The following is a 14,349-nucleotide window of genomic DNA, read 5'->3' on the forward strand; positions in this document are numbered from 1 at the left end:
GCAAGAGAAAACCGCCTACTTCAGTTTGCGCACAGAAGTTATCCAGGCTTGCCGTCTCTCGTTCTCAATCATTTCACAGACAACAATTCCGCGGAAAACCATTTTTGAATGGGAAAAAGTGTATGAACGCATTTTTTTTTATACACTGGAAGATTTCACTATACCAACCTCCCGTGACATGCTTGCATGGTTTTGTGTTTTTTTTGTCTTGCTATTAATGCTTTTGTTATCGCTCGATGCGAGCGATGGAAAAGTTCTGCAAGATTTTGCTACACATCGAAAAAATCCCCACTACCTCCACAATTTCCTCAGCAGTAGATTACAAATTTCGAATATTGATTTTTTTTCCAGGAATGTGGGACATATGTCCAGGAAATTTATAGAGTTACACAGGCTGCTCATGGCCGTTGATGTTGTGAGAACTATTGTGGCAGCAAACGACACAACAATACGTTTCTCCACTCTCTCAACGTCGCGGCATTCCAGTCAGGACTCACAACGAGCGGCAACCCCTCTTTTGTGCACCCACGAGCAGGACAGCACGTGCTCACAATGAAAGAAAGAGTGTCAGCAGCGCGAGCAGCACGGGTACCAGTCGAGGCGTTGCTGACTCCATGCGCTGCGCCGGCGACGTGCCCCCACAGAATTTCAGAAATGACCAGCAGGCATGAAAAAAGTGCAATATAATCGCTGTTTTACATTCGTTACAAGTCCAGATAGTGAAGCTGGCTGACTGGCTCCAGCATTGTAGTGAATTAAAACGAGGACGCAGCTATTATATTGCAGTTTTTCATGCCTCACTCATTGACGTCCCACTCATAGTGAAGTTATTGAAATTGAAACAGCAAGACAAAAATCGATAATAAATTATTTAGCAGTTGTAGGAACACCACGTGGTACTCCATGTATAATAATGCCTCACGCATCATTACAAAGAAGAAAACACGCACCCAAAAGTTAGGTGTCCATACTCCTTTAAGAGCCCTTACAGTTTGAAGAACAGGTGTCTAATTGACTCACATAATGAAATCAGCCGCATACCTAACATACGCATTCATAACATGGTCGGCTGGAATTGCGAAAAACGCATCGTTACTACACAAAGACAATGGTAGTGCTATATACTGGTTGTCTTCAGGATGAACACTGCTTTGGTTTATGTACATGTATTCCGCTCAGAGAAGCATGGGTGTAAGTAAACAAAAAGACTAAGCATTTCTTGCTGAGTATGTTACAGGACTTTTGTGTTAGGTATTTCCTCAGGGCATTCATTTAATTAGGGACAGCAAAGGAATTTTGACGTGATGTATCGCATTGTGATGATAATCTTCAGGAAGGGTTTAGCGATGTGAAATGCAATAAATTACTTTACAAAATGTAATGCACTTTCTAGTTTTCTTTCTATTGATCCAGAAAAGGGTTTTAGATGGCGGGAATTCACCAATATCAATATAAAAATTTTAAACCGCTCTATGCAACGTGATACAAATCCATACAGAAAAACTTGTAAGCGAAACATCGTGAAAAACTACATAAGCAGGCTCAGAAAAACGACATCGTACCCACAACGCGCACGCATGCATGTAAAAAAAACTGCCCTAACGCGCTGAACCACACAGATGTATAAAAAACCGTAGTCTGAAACCACAGATGCCCGCTCCAAGAACGCCCCCCAAAACCACTGCCTATTACTCAGCGGATTCCTTCTCTTTGCACAAAGAAACAAAGCAACTCCTAGGACTCCTACCAGTGATGGCACATTGAAAACACCCCAGACTATGTAAATCCGCTCCCAGTTAGCACTCATGAATTTAGTTCCAAAATAGACTCTGTTCCAGTGGACCCTCATGTGCATGCGCAAGCATGCATGATCTTAATGGAAACAGATGAAATTTTATCTTCGATATATAAACACAGCAGTAGGTCGAGCCGCCCATAATTAGCGAAGTTTGTTTTCGCTTTCGGAGGGAATATCTTGGAGCTCTCCTAGCTGACTGCAAACTGAACAAGAGAGCGACGTCCACCTCTCCCCCTTCCCTGTTACCCAGATGACGTCACTCGTGCTCGCCAAACTGCAGCGCATGGAGCCTATACTTAACTTCGACACCACAGCCATCGTTCGGCTATTAAAACCCCATTCGAAACACCATGTGAGAAAAAAAATGCTATGTAAATTATTTACTGGTCACATGTTAACAGCCCATTTTGTTCCGTCTACAGCAAGGCAAGCGAACAGCCCATGTGAACAAAACAAAATATTTTGCCTGGCTACTTTCAGCTGTTGTGCAGAACTAGGCTGATTCCTGTGTCTGGGTGAAGGGTCTACCTAAGTACATATTTTTTAACTGGCTGCAAGTGAATACTTCTCTGCAATGTAGAAAAAGAAGGCGATATGCGTGTTCGCGTTTCATTCCGGCTGGATTGTACAGCCGATCCTACTTATAATGAACCTGACGCTCACGCTCATTCTGTTTGCTTCTTAGTATGATGACACCCCATATTTCCGCAAAAAATACTAAATCATAGAAAGATAGCTTTTGTCTCTTGAATTGAAGTCCATTGTGCACGCAACCAGATCATATCACGGCGATTTCTGAGCTCTCCAGCGCCGTCATGAGCTGCTTCGATGAGACCCTTGCTTTCGACGAATAAGCGCTAGTCCGCATTGTTCGCGTATGTGGTCTGGGCTTTTGTGGAGAGCGAATACACAAGTTTTGGCGAATGCAAATGGTCATAAGTTAAGTTTTGGAAACTGCAACCCTTAGCGGAGGATTGCTGATATCGCAGGACGAATAGAACGAGCGGGAAGCGCCGGTGTCACCAGGCATGCCGAGCATTGCTTTAGGGAGCCGTCAACAGTCGACCACTGGCGCCGCTCGTGGATAACAAATGAGATCATTTTCATTGATGTGATCAATCGTCGAACATGCTTCTGGATAAAGCAGTTCAGCACCGAGTATTTGTGGTATGGAAGAAAGCGGATCTACCACGATAGGGAAGCGCCAGTTCTCCGGCTATCAAGTGTTTCGTCGCAATCATCCGGTCTTCTTGCAGTGATCATGCTGTGTAAACAAGCATAGTTACAATCCGCGCATCAGAAAGAGAATATTCAACATAGCTTGTGTTTTATGCCATATACAAACGATAACAGGTATGCAGACAACGGTGGTACTGCAGTGCAGTCGACATTTGTGTATTCCCGCTGAAATTTCACGCGCACGCTGTAAATGCTGAATGACGAGTCATTAACTTGAAGCACTAAATTAGCGACAACGCAAGCAGTGTGCTAAACAAAGAGGAGAAGAAACAAGTCAGCAGCAGATGTCGAAATCAAGAGGGCCGAAGCAGTTGCGGGACGCGGCTCTGAGGCAAGATAACGGCCACCGCCAATGACAGGGGCGGTCTCTGTTCGCATTTCGTAAGCATTTGAAACCGTCGAATGTCGGCCGGACGCCGAAGAGCCTCTGAGTGCTCAACTTTCCGCTAAGATATCTTTTTCTCATTTTCCGCAAAGCTCTGTCGACTCGAGTGGCGATCGGTTCGACGGGATTTCAAGCAGCCGTGTAGCACGCATTGGGCATGGCAAGGAAAATACTAGCGACAACGTCAAGGGGAGCAATTAGAGTATTACAGAACAGACTGGTGTCATCCATATCTTAGCACTAACAAAATGCGGAAAAAATGAGCTTAGGGTGGCCAAGTAACGAGCCGAACAAAGGTCGGCGTTTAGAGTTGACTCCAAGGGCAGCGAGTCACAGTCAAAGCTTATGGAATGTCTGATGAGCAGATATGACAAAAAAAAAGGGTAGCCTGACCCTGCCCGACTGAATTCAACAACAGCTAATCGGTGGTCGATGGGAGGGTTCTTTGTCTTGCAAAATTGATCACGGATGACGATGATGACGATCCTCGTCTTCAACTTTTGAGTGAAAAGCGACCCTCAGATCAGGCAATTCGGTTCTTATAGCCGTTGCAGCCTTCGCTTCTCCTTAAAGAACTACAACATGTTGTTGTGCGCTGCAATGGAGTACAGCGCACACAAATCCCCCCCCTCAAAAAAAAAAAAGATCCGACCCAATCCGTGCAATTATGCATGCAAAACAGTATATACCAGCGATCTAATTTTTCCAATGAAGTATGCTAACTGCTGTTCCCTGGTAGAAGGCATATGTTGCTGAGTTTTGTGTCCTCATGACGACGAGCACTAGATGAAGCTGAAAATGTTTTGTTTCATTCTAGGCAACAGAAATCGAAGAAACATCACCAGATGCACCTGGTCATCACACCAGGGAAACGTTTGGCGCCCTTGGTCACTCTAGTCAGGTCGTAATCGCGTCGATTTAACCGGACATTGAAGATATCTCAGAACGCCGTCGTTTTTTGAAAAATTCAGGCAAAGATAACGCCCGAACACAATGACTGCCTGTGTTTTCAGAAAAACAACCACTTAGGCCTCAACAAGTAATTGGAATTTTAAGAGGTTTGTTAGGAAATTAACCGTGATGATTCCACCACACTACACGGCCGCTTGGCCGAATAACTTGCATACAGAAACCGCTGTGGTGTACCGCTAATCATTTCTTAATATAAATTGTGAAACCGCACTTTCACAACATCATTTATGTGTGCAAAATACTCATGAAACCTATTTGTCCAAAACGGAAATTGCCGTTTGACTAGCTACATATTTGATAGAGAAGGCGCGCCGTTACCTTTGATAACCAGCTGAAACGTTCCCGTAATCCACCCTGTCCTAAAGCAACAAACATGTAAAATGATGTGATTATGTGCCACAACGGGCAGCTAGTATAGGCATTCAAGAAGCGAAGACCGCTCACGCATGGGGTGCCGAATCTGCGGAACAAGCGGATGCTAAATCTGCGAGCGAATGCAAACGTCAAGCTGCGCATCGTATCAATCTCTAGGAAAGGCGACTGGGACCTTTGTGATGTATCTGACGTGATGTATGGTCAAATTCATTGCGCAGTGTCCAGCACAAGGAGCAGAGAGCTAGCGATTTTCGAAATTCGCTTTAACAATCACTTCGAATATAACAGGTCTCAATCAAGCCTCTCTTTGGTTTATGTAGATAGGACGAAATATTTATTCGGTTCAGTTTACATAATACGTCCTACAGAGTGATCCGAAAACACGACGCAGCAGGGGTATCGTTAGTTATATTTATTGTGATAAAGATACACGCGATATAAAGCCCCATCTCGATGGACACTTCCAAGGCATACACGCGAAGCGCCTGCGCGCGCAGCACGCGCCGCGACGAGCGTCGAAAAGTGGCATGAACCTCCATGCTCCTCGTGCTGGCTCGCTCCCCCTCGGGAGCCCACTGAAAAAAATGTCAAGCCGTGAACAAGAGATGGTTGGGGAGCTGCAAGGATTCCAAGAAAATTTAGGGGAGGCTGAAAGAGCTTCAAGCCATGAAGAAAAAGAGTCCCCGGAACCCCCGCGGTCCTCCCATTATTGTAAACCGGACCCCCCGCTTCTGACGCGCGCGCGAGCGCCCGTGCGCAGGTGCCGATATCTGACATGCACATATATGCAGATATCTGCTAAGGAAGGCATTGGTGGCGCCACCCTTGACTGTCGTCTGTTGCACAGAGCTAGAAGCCGGACTCTGCAGTGTGCTATGCACTTTCCTGCCGGACGAGCAATTTCCGGTTATACCCGTTGTTGCATCCACTTGTTTTCCCTTTGAAATCATGGTACAGCGCCACACTTGTGCGTTTTGAGGAAGAAGACACTTTTGACGTCGTTAAAATGACCTGCGCCAAGCATGCATGGGATGATGAGCCATCGGAAGGATCCAGGGTGCAAGTGAGCGGGAAATACCAAGGTTTCTGTGAACCTGCAATCATCAATATTTCAGGTAAGCGTGAACAACCATTTACTGTTTTTCCCGTATTGCTTTGTTGTTTACCTTTGTCAATGCTGTCGGCAGTTTTCGATGATAGGGCTATAAATTAAGCTAAATGGTATCATAATGCATGATTTATCTGTAAGCTGGGCTATGTGCAGTCGGAGAGTAATCTCTCATTTTTCAGTAGCGAAATTTTTACCGCCACCGAGTTGCGTTCCTGCCAGCGGTAGTTCAAGTGCATGACATCAATTGTGTAACGCAAAAACATAGACTAACCTCGCTAAGCACATTGCGGGGCTAGTTAGGGATGTATTTTCTAAGTAACGAGACGTAGACAACAACCTGTCATGGATTCTGTCATATGCACGTATCAGGAACTGAACCCCTTTTCATTGTCGTAAGTAATAGTGCTAATTCTAATTAACACGGGATCAGCATTGCTGCGTTCTGCGTATCCAATTAGGTTACAATGGCCCCATTACATTTGCCACAAGGCTTGCGCTCTACAGCTAAGCAGGAGCAGTGGAATGAAGAGCTGGTACGCGTTTTATTGCGGGTGGTTAGTGCGAACGAACGTGTTTCAGAAACAATTGGCGTACACCTGTTTCCGTTCGCGGTTGTGCCAGGAAACTTTAATGGTAAATCCCGAAAAAAAAAGCATGAGACTAAGCTTTTAAAGGGGCATCGCGGTGATTTTCTCTGTACCAGTTAATACTATTAAATAGATTCATCATGCGTTCCAGAGACCAGAGCAAAAAGAATTATTGAAATCGGAGCATGCAAGCGAAAGTTATTCCACTCTGAAAATTCGAAATGAAAAGCTCAGACGAAAACGCATTTCACTCTCCCATTACACTCACCCAGTACCGAGATTGGGCGCTACCAATCAGAACCGCGCCTAGCGGCCACGCAGCCGAAGCGTGCATGCAGTTGCTTTGTCGGGGCTGTAGACAGCCGCGCATTTTGACGGCGTCTTCCCCCCGTGTACGCGACGCCGTAGTAAGGGCAGGGGTGACTAACGACAAAGGAAGCTCCCCGAAGTTTCTTTTTTAGTCGGACTGTAAGGCTGTTAGCGGTAGCCCCCCTCCCCCCAAACTCGACTCCCGTCTCCTGTCCGGCCTTTCTCTTCACATTTTGGGCAAGGTGTGTCGACTGGCTTTTTTTTTCGCTGCCGTCTTGGTATGGTCACGGCCGGTCTCGACGCGTGCGCTTTCTGGTCTGAGCCAACGTTTTTTGAACAGTGCTGGCCGCCATGAAGGTTTGAAAGGGAATGGAAAGTGTCGCCCCTAGCTTTATTCTTGTTAGTTTTCGTTCGCTTTCCCAGCTTCTTTCCAGTTTTTGTGGCATGAGAAAAAGCTTTCAGTACTCAGAGACTTAATATTTTGGATCCATTTCGCAAGTATGAAGGAACAATATGCAAACTGGACGCCCAACCAATGAGAAAAGCAGCGCCCTATCTGGATGCCACCTCATTTCCGCTGCCGCAAATGGCCGCCGCGTTGCGACACCATCGGCCCGAAACAAGCATTTCTATCGAAGATTAAAGTATCAAATATTATGATTTCGGTGATCTCATTGCGCGTTCAGGACTCACAATGTCCCTTACTCTGCATACAAAGATTAAAGAACCCATGTTTCATGTACGCCGCAGGGCACCTTTAATATTCCACAATGGATTTTACGGTAGGGTGTCTCGGATTCAGTGCATAATTCTTCGACTTATGCTACTGTGGCCATGTGCACAACTTCTGCGCAGATTTATATCATGATCACTCTAAATTATCTCCCACGCAGCCTACACAATGGCCCTGCCGACCAAAAAGGGGCGGGAGCTCTCCGGAAAGCTGCTGTTGCTGGCCGTGGGCACTAAACTCAGCGAAATAAGGAGCGAGAAAGAAAAGCATCGAGAATAAGGTGCTTACAGAACTATAGAACCACAAGAGCATTAAATGTACCCCAATAAAATTTCCTGCGCAATTTCTGTGTGGTAATTGTGTTACTTTGTGTTACTTGTGTTACCTATGCTATATGATTATCAGGAGCTTTAGAGCAGCATAGAACCGAGTGGTTTTTCAATTTAATGCAGCACTTAGAGATGTATTGGATGACATTTTTTAACGTTTACAGATTTTTATTTTACAAAGTGCGAGAGATATGTCGGTTTGGTCAGTGAAGGTGGACCGTACAGCAAGACGGGCATTATGTACGTAATAGAGCTCAATAATCTGAGAAATGATTAATTATATTTAACTAATCAGCTTTCATAATTTTGATTTTGGGGCGTAAGTCTGTATCGCGAAAATGAAGGCCGTCAGTAAAAAAAGATAACCTTAGCTTTTAAATTTTCGAAATCGTTAATGTGGTTCGAAATACTGAACATACCCACTTGCAAGCTCAGTGAATTGCCTTGTCCGCTTCGCATATTCATAAACGCGTCGCTGCGCATCGTATCGTCGCCGAATTCAAAGAAACTTTTTCTACATCATAAAATACACAAACAGTGTCCGTGTTTGATGCACAAAAAAAGTGACCGACAGTTTTATGCATTTTCAATGCCGGTAAACCAACTCAGCGAGCTTTGAAATGCGCAAAATCTGGCGCTCGATATTTCAAACCCCTATACCAATTTAAAAAAAAAAGTTAGAAACTGGGCTCACCTTTTACTATGACGGCCTTTAATTTCGCAACATAATATTGCCCCTTAGAATCAAAATAAAATGTTTATTAGTTAATGTTAGTTAATTAATCGTCTATTAAATCAGGTTTATCGCTTACATAATGTTAACCATCCTGTATAACCCCCCTTCACAGCACCAACGTATCTCTCAAAGTTTTAAAATAAAAATCTGCGTCAAAAATTTAAGCTGTATTACATGTCTGAAGTAGTAGCGGTAAGGACGTACTGCACAGTCGCTTACGTCTGCATGTGGCGATAACGGCATATGTATGACAGCATTCTGCAATGGTTGTAACTAATTTCATTACATCTTTTGTTTGGCCGCCCTCCATCACTGTTTGGAGATGCCACGCCCCAGGTTCACTCTTTATTGGCTAATGTGATAGAAGGCCGCGTCGCTGTTGCAGGCAGTCACTGAGAGCGAGCAGTACAGAACTCGAATGAGAAGAGTTCTACTGGGTGTGATGCTTGTGTGGTTCTAAAGTAGCAGCCTGCAACATTGGAGAAGGGGAGCCTAGGTGCTTGCAGAGATTGCAGATGTAGCGCGCCGCAAATCGTTGGATTTCTTCAATTTTTTTTTTGTACCGCCTCCTTCAGTAGATCTCGCCGTATGAGGGCACATATACATAGGCTGCCATTTATTATATATTTCCATATGAAAGCTTATAAGGTTTTAATAAGGGAGTAATCACTCATTTTCATTCCGCCAAGCAGTCACACGGCTACAAAGGGACCCGACACAGCTTCCACAGAAACTTTTGCTCTTTCGTAAAAAGATTCGTCCTGGTCTGGGGACATGGTGTATGACTGTGCTTGGATGGATACGAATAAGTAATTAATACCTTAATGGAAGTCTGCTCCGCCTTAGGGGAAATTTCCCCTCAACATTTAACCAAAAGTATATAAGGTTATGTGCAGATCTGTCAGTATATGTTCGTATATAGAACTAGCTCCATATATTAGCTCCAGCCAAATATGCACATATACAGATTTATCTATATTTGGCCATATATGGCCCATATAAGTACATTCATCCATATATGACTGTTCGGAGATATGGCTATATACGGATTTGGCCGTATCTGGGTATATAAAGACTATATATAGAAATCCCATATATGGGCTCCATCAGATATGGTCATATAAGGATAGGACATATCTGGCTATATAAGGACCATATATACATATATTTCCATATATAAGTTCAATCCATATATGAATATATAGGGAATTGGGCATATCAGGCTATATATGCCAGATATATCCATATATGTGTTCAATCATGATATGGATATATAGGAAATGGGGCATATCATTCCATATATGCCAGATATATCCATATATGAGTTCAATCATGATATGGATATATAAGGAATTGGGCATATCAGGCCATATATGCCAGATATATCCTTATATGAGTTCAATCATGATCTGAATATATAGGGAATTGGCATATCAGGCCATATATGCCAGATATAGTCATATATTTTCATATATGAGTTCAGTCATGATATGGATATATAGGGAATTGGGCATATCAGGCTATATAGGCCCGTATATTCATATAAGACCTTATATGCCCAATTCCCTATTTGTTCATATCTGGATTTTTTCATATCAAACCAGATATGACATTTCCGTACGCGCCTGCTGTCAGTGGCAGCTGCGACGCACTCCCATCTTACCCCTAAGTACGATGCACATTGTGGATGACAACAACATTTTATCCACAGCAATGCAGTAAAAACAAATGCACTATATGGCAGCCACTGTTGCGATGACCACACTGGGTATTACAACAACCAACCTGTATGAACAGCAATGATCTGTCCCTACAGCAGTGTCAGGGCAGCTGGCCCAGTACCAAGCTGCACGATAAAGAGTACCGATGGACGCGGTAATGGCGGGGTACAATCCACACAGTGCGTAGAGAAGCTGCAGTTTGTGGATGATGTGCAAATGGAGCCACCTGCATCAACCGAGTCTGGTGTGTCTATAGACAAGGAGCCGACCAGAGGCTCGGGCCGCAGATGCTGTCAGATACCACGGGTTATGACCTGCATACAAAAGAACTGTGAAATTGGTGCATTCTAGTGGTGTCATGTCGACTGAAATAGAGCCAAAAATTACTTATGCCAACGCGCTAGCTGAATTTCCTTGTGCCCCATGTATGCGTACTCCTGTGTGGAGCTGGGCATTCATTGTGGCATTGTGTTTGCAAACAAAGAAATAAATAATGGAGCAGTAAGTCATTATCATTCACCAAATGCACCCACCAGATTAAAGTTTAAAGCTCTTTAGCAAAGCTCAGCAAGTTTCTGATAAGATATTACTCCCATAATTAGCATTACTATCAACAAAATAAACACGAATTCTGCAATATCTCACACATAAATAAAATACGAAGCTCCCTTCACAGTAGTTACCACATGTCAGCTGCAGCAGTAGTGCAAAGCATATTTTACTAATAAACGTTGCAGGCGTAGCTGGTTCACAATTTGTTTTTTCAAAGAAAAGATATTCAATACACGTCTTGTCATGTTTTTTTGCCCTTGTTTTTCACACAACTGAATTTCTTTGGTTTGAAGCAAATATGCTGCTTTTGAGTGAGGTCAGTTATATGCCCACGAGGCGACTCGAGCACACGACTTTGAATAACACTGCACTGGTCAATTGCGCGCTCTTATTACTGGTAGAATGGATTTAGCGGCTACACATTCGCCGTTCTGTACGAAAGTTCTGACGCGCAATTTTGTAAAATCGTATCAAGGCCGACACTTTGCCATACGCCTCAGTGGTGAGGCCGTCGGATCCTTTGTGCCTCTTCGCGGCGTACCCCAGGGCTCGGTATTATTGCCCGCATTATTTAATATTACTTTTATCCCCCTCTTGGCGCTTGCATGATGTGGCTGATAAGTTTTAGTGTACGCTGATGACATCACTGTGTGGAACACCCACCACGACCTGTCGTCTCAAGTCTCCGCCCTACAATAAGCCCTAGATATTACGTTAACTTATGCCTATTAAATTGGTCTTTAGCTTTCAGTGAGCAAAACTACGTATGTGTCAGTTGCCAACCGCTGGGGATGCCGTAAACTCGCTGCGACACCAATTCGTGTCCATCTATCCAGAACTCCACTTCAAGAAAGTTCGACCGTCAAAATATTGGGCTTGACAATACAAGAGTCAGGAACAGGGACTGCTTGGCTTTCTCGAGCTGAAAAGCAAGCGATTCAGGCGTTAGGTCTGACTAGACGCATTGCTCCTAAAACAGGCGGCGCCCGCTCAAAGATTGCAAGGCAGTTGGTGCGGGCGGTTGTGCAACCGCGCTTCGTGTACCAAGCTGAATTCTAGCATTTGAAGAGGGCTCAATGGGATCGCCTTGAAGCTGTCAATCGAGAGGCAGTGAGGGTCATCACTTGCCTTCCCCGCATCACCCCGATCATGGCGCTCCAAGAACATGCGCATCTGAATACTCTGGATGAGCTGGTGCAGCAAAGACATGATGCTCGCCGGCTTAAGTTTAACTTTACACCAGTAGCAATCCTAAGGGGGGGGGGGGGCGACCGCCCCCCCCCCTCCCAAAAAAGTTGTTGAACGTTTTCCCGAACGTCCGTTTTCGGGCTCTTACAGGGCGAGATGTGATTTTTGATGTAGAAATGGAAAGCTTTTTCGTCTGTGATGCGTCAAGTAGTCCCCTACTTTGCACGTTCACCGTGTTAGCCACTGCCTTATTTCACTCAGCTCTATGTTCTAGAGGTTTATTTATTTATTTTAGTACCTCAGAGACCCAAAACAACGGGCATTACATGAGGGGTGGATTGTACAGAAATATCAACAAAAAACGAACATATTCTGCACAATGGCAACATCAAGGCTCAAAATAAAAATTAAACAGGCAAACAGCTCAGAAAATCAAAATGCAGAACGCTCAAACGCTTTCGAAACGAAAGGAAAAACAAGAGAAGAATGAAAGACTGGAAGAAGCGGTGAACGGAGGGTCAGAATACAATAACGGATTAGAGGACAGTAAAAACCGCATAGTAAAACAAAACGCAACAGGTCAACGTTATAGGGGAAAGGTACACGGAAACCTAAAATGTGTTTAAATATTTAAGCTTATCTTTGAATGCAAGCTTATCTAATATTACAGCGGCATTGGGAAGGACGTTCCAATCTTTTGTTGTTCGGATGAAGAAAGACTGCGCAAATGTTTGTGTTTTTGGGCAAGGGTATGATACCTGTTGACATTTTTGTAACGAGCTGAAAACAGCGAGCGTTTTCTGACGCAGGTGCTTAAGGGAAATGGTTTGGTTTCGGTTTGGTTTGTTGGGGTTTAACGTCCCAAAGCGACTCAGGCTATAAGGGACGCCGTAGTGAAGGGCTCCGGAATAATTTCGACCACCTGGGGTTCTTTAACGTACACTGACATCGCACAGCCCACGGGCCTCTAGAATATCGCCTCCATCGAAATTCTGCCGCCGCGGCCGGGATCGAACGCGCGTCTTTCGGGCCAGCAGCCGAGCGCCGCATCCACTGAGCCACCGCGGCGGGAAATGAATAGTAGAAACGATGAAAAAGGGCGAAACGGGCTAGTTTTCGGTGGTGCTTCGTAGGTGCACTGAAGAGGAATATGAACTCGTGTTTTTACCGCTGGAAATCGACCTACACGTTCTCAGCATTCTTAGAAACTTCGATTTATTGCCCACTGCGGCCTATTTCCCTAATTAAATCGGATTAACGTCCGGATCCCAATTTTTTTTTAATACCCCACATAAGGTGGGAGGAGTCGACCAACGCATGGACTGCGGGCAGTCGCGTGGCGACACTGCTTTCGCTTTTATTTTGTTTTCTTTTAGGTTTCCGTGAATAAATAGGCCTAATCAGAGACTACATAGCTGAAAATTAGGCCCACGGAAATAAAAAAAATCTCTGCGCCTCCCGTAACCGAGAGTAGAGTAAGCATGAAATGTTTACGGGCCTAATGTCATCTCGGTGGACACCCGAACCGCACCGTACAGGAAGGGAGGGAGGAACGCCACCACCCGTTCCGCGCGATGCCTTGCCATTTGAACGCAAGGTTTTTTGAGGAAAGGAAATGGCGCAGCAATTCTCTGCCATCTCGGTGGACACCCGAACCGCACCGTAAAGGAAGGGAGGAACGCCACCACCCGTTCGGCGCGATGCCTTGCCCTTTGAACGCAGCGCTTCTAACCCGGATCACGTATGACAACGAAGTGTAACGTGGCATTTATGTGCTTTTTGCACGCGTTATTAGAAATCGGAAATTATAATTCCGTGCATTATCAAACCCACAGCTCCACTGATATCTTGATAAACATTGAGAAGGCACTGGCAGCAGTTATTTTTTGTCTCATTTGGAGACCAACCGGCGCTTGCATGCCGGTCGCGTAGGAGGGCTTAGAGAGTCTCGTTAAATCTCGTTAAGTCTCGTACGGTGCCCGGATGTTCTCGTTTCAGAGCCCGGATGACTGGAATTCAGTGCCCGGATGAGTGGATTTCAGTGCCCGGATCACTGGAATTCAGTGCCCGGATGAGTGGAATTCAGTGCCCGGATGAGTGGATTTCAGTGCCCGGATGACTGGAATTCAATGCCCGGATGAGTGGATTTCAGTGCCCGGATGATGGCTCTCGGTCTCGGCGTAACGTCACCACACTGCCGACAACGGGAGCTAAAAGCATTTCATGCTTAATACGCGTTGACTCTTCGCTTTCCCCGATCACTACGTATCACTCCGCCGATGGCCGAGCGGCAAGCCCCCACGGGACTGGGAGA

The sequence above is a fragment of the Amblyomma mixtum genome, chromosome 3 (assembly GCF_055824585.1).
Source record: "Amblyomma mixtum isolate Tamu chromosome 3, ASM5582458v1, whole genome shotgun sequence".
NCBI lineage: Eukaryota > Metazoa > Arthropoda > Arachnida > Ixodida > Ixodidae > Amblyomma > Amblyomma mixtum.